Consider the following 7,276-nt stretch of genomic DNA (forward strand, 5'->3'; position numbering starts at 1 on the left):
GCTAGGATGTTTCGAATGGTTTCGTTGTCTAATAACTCATCTCTGGATAGTTCATATTTAGGACATGTGAGGAGGATATGTTCAATCGTTTGCTGGATGCCGCAGACCTCGCACTGATTCCTGCAGCCGCTTTGGAAAAGTTCACGGTGGGTAACTCGAGTATGGCCTGTGCGGAGTCGCGAGAGTATTTGTTGGTCTCGTCGAGAGGGACGGTCAACCCATCGTTGAATGCTGTCTTTTATTTTTCGCAGCACGAGATCTCTTCGTTGCCACCATTTGCAGTTTGTGTTGAATAGTACAGTGTTGTGAATTTCTTTCCTGAGATCGGGTCCGGGGATATCCAGACTATACAGTTGACCTCTCCTTCCTAGGGCGGCAAGTTTATCGGCTTGTTCGTTTCCTCTGATTCCAGAGTGACCGGGGATCCAACATAATGTTGTTCGTTCAGTCGCGGCGGATTCAATCGCTTGTACCCAAGGGTGGGTGGAAGCTCCTTTTTCAACTGCTTGAAGAACGGAGGCCGAGTCTGTGAAGATGACCGTGTGTGAAGTCAATTCGAAATCGGTGGTTAAGGCATAATAGATTGCTGCTGCTTCCGCCGAGAACACTGAGCATGACTCGGGTAATCGATGAAAATGGGAGGATTCTTTTTTTGATACGCTAAAACCGACACTGTTTTCTAGTTTAGAGCCATCTGTAAAAATTTGGTCGTGCCAATTATAGTTTTTTGCCACGTGTCGAAGATAATATGTTTGGGCTTTGGTAGGTGGGTCTCCAGCTCTAAGTAATTTCTTCAATGACCAGTCTACTTTTGGTCCTCGATGGTTCCATTTTCGATGTCCATTACGGGGAAGCCTGGATACTGGGGATGTTTTTATTTCAGGAAACTTCAGTAGTATTTGACGAAGAGGGTAGGGGGAAAGATTTTCATGACTTGGTAGTCGTTCTGAGTAACTGACGAATCTTCTGGCAGCGGTAATAGCTGCAATTGCATCGAAGGGTAAGACTCCTGCTTCAGTACAGGCGCTGAAGCTGGGTGTGGTAGGGAGAAGGCCAGAACAGAGTCGAATCATATTGTTGTATGACGGACTAAGGATGGTAGTCAAGTTTTCAAATTCACGACCCGTAAGCTCTATTCCATATAACAGTTTAGTGGTTAGTATACCACCGTTACCCACCTGGATTAACGTTCTTCGATTACCATTTTTATGCCTTCTGCTGATAGCTTTGATTAACCTTAAACGACTCTGAATTTCCGCTCTCGTTTTGTGTAGATGTGGTTGAAAACTCAGTCGTTTATCGATGGTGATTCCCAGTATTTTAACCGTTTTATGGAAAGGGATGGTATTTTCATTTACCGTCACAGGATTTCTTGATGGAAGGTGTCTCTGGTTGCAGATATGAGATATAGTACATTTTTCTAAGGCAAGCTGGAAGCCGACACTGTCAGCCCATTTGTTGATTTTTCGTACTGCTCCTTGTAGTCTTCTTCGTGTTAAGCGAATCGTGTTACCGGTTACTAAGACGAGAACGTCATCTGCGTACATGAGGATGTGAATGCCGCGGGGAATGTGGTTGAAAAGGTCGTTCATAGCAATTATAAATAGAGTAACTGCCAAACTGAACCTTGTGGTACTCCATTGGCTTCTATGTGCGGTGTTGACAGGGAACCACCCACGGCTACTTGGAACTCCCTGTTTTGGAGAAAACCTACGATGAATGATACTAGTCTACCTGAGATGCCCCATTGGTTTAGTCTACGAAGGATGTTGTGCCTCCAAACTCGGTTATAAGCTTTGGCTAGGTCAAGCGTTGCAATATCCACATGTTGGTTGCTTTCCAGTGCTTTGTCGATGATTTGGCCCAACGCTGTGAAATAAGAGCCCGTGCCTTTTCCCCTTCTAAAAGCGTGTTGTCGATTATCGAGAAATCCTTGTTCTTCTAAGAGGGTGATGAGTCGGCGGTTTACCATTAACATGAGGGATAATCGCAGGGGTCAACTTAACCGAAAGTGCAATGGAAAGGCCTCGCCCTGGGGGAACCGCCTTGCTGATCACGGTAACCCCTGTGCCAGGTAAGTATTTTTTCCGGTAGTTTCTCCTCTTCTCAATTTCTCAAATTATCCACTGATGTGCCTTTGCTCGTGGTTCATGACCATTTTTGTAGAGTTTTCCCGGAAGTCGATTTTTTCTGGTTGCTCTGTTATTCTCCAGCTGACCGATTTCTCGCTGGATCTCTTTGAGATCGAAAGCCGTCACGTTGTTATCGTTTGTAGGCACTCCTAGCCTAGGGTAACTTCCGTTTCAACTCCTTCTGTTATAGAACTGCTTCCATCTGTCGACCACCTCGCGCCCAGGTGTCCCTCCTCGTCCCTACACTTATCAGGCTTCGGTGTGTACCCTTCATGAAATTGTTACCCCTTCTCATAGAACTTGCGCGTCTCATTAGCCCAGAACAGTTGTTCTAGCTTTTGTTCCTCAGGACTATCTTATCTCATTCAGTGATCATCTCGTTCTGCGCTCGTCGATATTTGGTCAAAACATGTTAATGTTTATTTTTAAATTTCAGATTAAACCGAAACTATTTTATATCTTGCCCAATACCTTCTACCAGTAAACCTTCTAATTCATTAACCGGTGCCTGCGATATATTATTCGTGCCTGGTGGCCTGATAATTGGATATCCAATGAGGAACTCCATCGTCGGTGTCATCAACGGCCGATAGCCACAGCAATTCGTGAGCGTAGGTGGAAGTGGATCGGACACACCTTGAGGAAAGGAGCGAACGAGGTTTGCAGAGCAGCACTCGACTGGAATCCACAAGGACAGCGTAGAAGAGGCAGACCCAGAGGCTCATGGAGACGGAGCTTAGCCAACGACATCCGGGCTGTAGACGAGAACCTGTCCTGGCGACAGGTAAAAGCCATGGCGGGTAACCGTCAGCAGTGGAGATCTCTGATTTCATCCCTTTGTTCTGCCGGACCGGCGGACATGGACACATAAGTAAGTAAGTAAGTATACCTTCTACCAGTCTGTTCCAGTGCCATAATGTATATATTTTTTTCAACAACGAACTTTTCAACTAATTCATTGTCTTGGAGCTTCCTCCTGCGTTGGATATAGTAGACAATTGAAAGTATAATAAAGACATTTTGAAGGCAAATGGCTACTTCAGCATCAGTTCCAGATCATTTATAAAGATATTCATTTAGAAGCGCATTCATTTATGTATCGTAATTCGGCACATAATATACAAGCACCCCGTTTTACGGTTCATTACAAATTAAATACCTTAGATACCCTAAAATCATCGAATGTCCGGGATTTTATGCGACTGACGCTGAAGTGGTTATTTGGCTCCAAACTGTCCCCATCCCCATTGTACTTCCACTACTCTTATTTGATCAAACCGATATGATTGGAAGTACCGCAAGATGAATTATCTTAAAATCCAAGAATATGTTCCGCCATTCTGAGCTAATTCGTTCTGCGACGCAGAAGTAGCCATTAGTGAACAAAATATTCCCCAACTTACCTATTTTTCATATGAGGCAAAGCAAACGAAATAAAACCATAAAGGACTGAATCAAGAGGACCCAAAAAAGAAGTCTATTTACATGGCTTATAAGGGAGAAGTCTGGTCACATTTTGGCGACGCATAAACGATGTTAATTGAATCTGGGAAGGCAAAGTTGATGTAATTAAGCTTATCTGCAGCTGGAGGTGAACATAATGGTTGTTATAGCATAACAATTTTTTATGATAGTTTCATTAGTAGCACTATCGTATTGGGCATGGTAGAACAAACAGATTATAATCATATTTATGACTTATTAAAGAATGGTTAATCATAAATTACATGTTAGAAGAATTAGTTGCTGTATGCACATATTCAACTGCATTGCGTTATTTTACTGCATAACTGCGTAATTGCTCACCAATTGCGTTTTACATTAATTATAAAGTCGTCGGTTGTGCTTTAAAAGTAGTCACGGCGTTTTTGGATGAACCATTCGAATAAACATTGTCTTTAGTTGCTTTTTTCAATACTTTAATGTTGCTGTATATGACAATACACAATTTTCTGTTATCAAATTTGAATATAGATCCCACTTGCCCCGGTGAATGGGGCAAGTGGGACCTATCGCTATGATTTTGAAAATTCTCCTTAGATGCATTTAAGTTTTACATTAATAGTCTTTTTTTATAATTCAACCTTTGAAGCGATACCACTGAAGAGTTTCTGAACTGCAAGAAATTAAAAATAATCATAGGTGTAGATTACACAGTCGAATAAACACTAACTTTGCAATTTTTAGGTCCCACCTGGCCCGGGGTACGTTATTTGTAATATCGTAGCTATAAATACTATCTGAGACACGAGAGCATTATCAATCTATCAAAATATTGAAAGAAGTCAATAAACTAATGACCCCGGTAATAGTCACCAGCGTGGTGGTTCGCACAAATTATAAGAACTCCATCCCTCAAGTTAAGACAGGTGGTAAAAATTGCGCATTTCAAATTCCATACACAGACATGCATGCACACCGGTTCATTTGATCGTGACATTGTACCATGAAAGTAGGCTTTGTCAAGGCTGTTGTTTACTGTCGATATGCATAGTTGACAAACGGTTGTTTGTGATTAGTTATATCAAACCGGTTCGACTGCATGTCATAAAAGGGTAAATGGAACTAAATGTTTCTTCTATAGTTTGCTATGTTTATTTAGATACAGTATTAAACCCGATTTCTCGAAGAACTCGCAGGATCCTCAGGACTTTGGGCTTAATATTTGAGTTTAACAATTCAAAACGGTCTATTTAATACAAATAAATCCTATACATCGTAATGTTGATTTTTTGAGTTGTTTGTGTTCCAATTTCTAAGTTGTCTGATATTTTACTCGTTCTTTGAAAAATAACATATGTCTAAATAGGAGACATTTTCGAGGTCACGAGGATGGTCAACACCGTTAAATAATCCATAAAAACCGCCTAGGTACAATATATTCTCACCAACTCTAGTACGCAATCTTGAACGGTAAATAGTTTTTTATGCAATAGTGCATATTTTAACGAAAAACTGAATGTCGTGAAATGCACTCTTATGTGCTGTAAAGGTATGCAACATTTTCTATTTTTAGAAAAATAATGAGTTCTTTTGCACTTTATCCGTTTTTGGTACAATTCAATGAAATGAATAGAAAAATTGTAATTAGCAATAATCATTCTGAATGACGCTTTCATTTCATTATCGCACATCACGCACTATTCATCGTACTTTCCAGACCCGTCCTGCTGTTGTTCACCGATGATGAATGGTTCGCACGGTTGTACAAACCGTTTCACACGAGTAGCGCCGGCTATTTCTACGGCGTACTGGCTGGGATTGTGTATCAACGCGTCAAGCCCACCGGGCAAGCCCTGCTCGGCCGGAAGGTACGCAGTTTTCTACTGGAAAAAGGGAAAGTAAAAACTTAACTTACCCCCGTCTGTTCACAGGTTATCCAGCTTGTAAAACTGTCGGCTTTGCTAATTGTCGTAGGTTGTTATGCCCCTTCCTATCTGGTGTATGAAATCGACTGGAAGTTCTGTAGGTGGGGACCCATTTACGGTGCAATTTCCAAGAACTGCTGGGGCTTTTTCTGTGCGGTTCTCTTTATTGAACTGGCGTTGAATGCGCAGAGTATGTAAACCATCCTGTCGCCTGTGGTAATTTATTTCAACGACTAATCGGTTCAACTTTCAGATCGCTTAAGGATTATTCTGGAAAACGACTTTCTGCTACCACTGGGCAAGCTGACTTACAGCGTCTACCACAGCCACTACCTGATATTGATGGCATTTTCCAGCATCATACGTGCTCCATTAGCTAACAATGAGCTAACGCCGGTAAGTTGTTGTTTCGTCGTTCATATGCTTTGTTGCTCCATTGGCCGGTGGAAAAAAAAATTTAAACTTTACTTATATGCAAATGAAGTTGAATTCTAATGATTTGAATGACTGACAAACAAATAGAGATCGTAGAGATTCATAACCATTTTGGTCATCATGACGCATGTTTTACTACGTATTTAATAATATATGAGCATTTCTATTTCTACTGATGCTGATTAATATTCTATTCTAGAGTATAATATTTTGCATTATATAATCTAATGAAGCAACGGAAGGCTTCACTGATTGCCTCAATAATTCTTTTCGTATGCATCTGTACGCAGATTCTGTTTACGGCGATTGCTCTTGTGCTGTCATACGGTTTGGGATTGGCAGTTTTTCTACTGATTGAGCAACCGGCAGCTAATCTATTGACCAGCGAGAACAACTATCTGGAGCGAATCGTGCGACGGGTGGTGCAGCATTCGGAAAAATATTTGAAAAAGATTAATAAATCGTAATCATGGCAGAAATATCAACAACTTTTTTATCCGAAAAACATTTTCAGCAAAATTTGATATTTTGTTCCGTTACGGACTGTCTATCTCTGGTGCAAATTTGTTCCAAATGCTTGATTTGTTTTAATCTACTGTTTCTTTCCAGAAAGCGCCCGCTTAATCAGAATCCAATAGCTTTCGATTGGATGAAATTCAGGATAATTAGAACGACTAGTGATTTTTGGTAGTATAGTGACTTTATTGGCTTCATGCCATTCCATCGCGGTTTTAGCATAGTGACTCGGTGCCAAATTGGGTCACAATAAAAGAATATTATGATGCCTTTTGATGAAAGACAGCTTTTGAAGGCAATCGTTATAATAAATTTCCTTGTTGATTGACTTTTCCTGCTGCAACTGTAAATTGCCTATAAACAATGTATTTTTCGAGAAATTTTTTCAACATTTTTGTCCTGAAGACATCGGTGTTGCATTTCTGGCCATGGCAGGGTAGACCAGGAACTGGATTCCTGCAAGTTGTTTAAAATTTTCAAAGACATGAGTGTCATCATCCATTCTGCACACATTAAAATATCGACAATTAATCATAATACACTATTTGAGCCCATGATTTTGCCGCCAAATTATGTTTATCATTGCATTTGAAGGATTTTTTGCATTTTATGAAATCCGGAACGTAGAAATATTGACCTATTAGCAGGAATTCCTTCTTTAATAAGCACAAAGAAATTCATGACCTGGAAAATTTTTATAACAAACTTCATCAAAGTCCAACTACATAGGAGTTATTTTCAGTGTTTATTTTTAATGTCTTTTCTATAGTTATAACTCTTTACTTTAAGTAAACGTTGAAAAAACAGAATGTTCTTTTGAGTGTG

The 7,276-nt window shown here is 40.4% G+C and overlaps 1 pseudogene; it reads right to left on the reverse strand.

The window, feature by feature from the left end:
- Positions 1-1,949: 1,949 nt before the first annotated feature.
- On the reverse strand, positions 1,950-2,082 carry LOC128738991 (U1 spliceosomal RNA; annotated as a pseudogene).
- Between the last annotated feature and the right edge of the window lie 5,194 nt (positions 2,083-7,276).

Source organism: Sabethes cyaneus, chromosome 2, assembly GCF_943734655.1.
Source record: "Sabethes cyaneus chromosome 2, idSabCyanKW18_F2, whole genome shotgun sequence".
In the NCBI taxonomy this organism is placed as follows: domain Eukaryota; kingdom Metazoa; phylum Arthropoda; class Insecta; order Diptera; family Culicidae; genus Sabethes; species Sabethes cyaneus.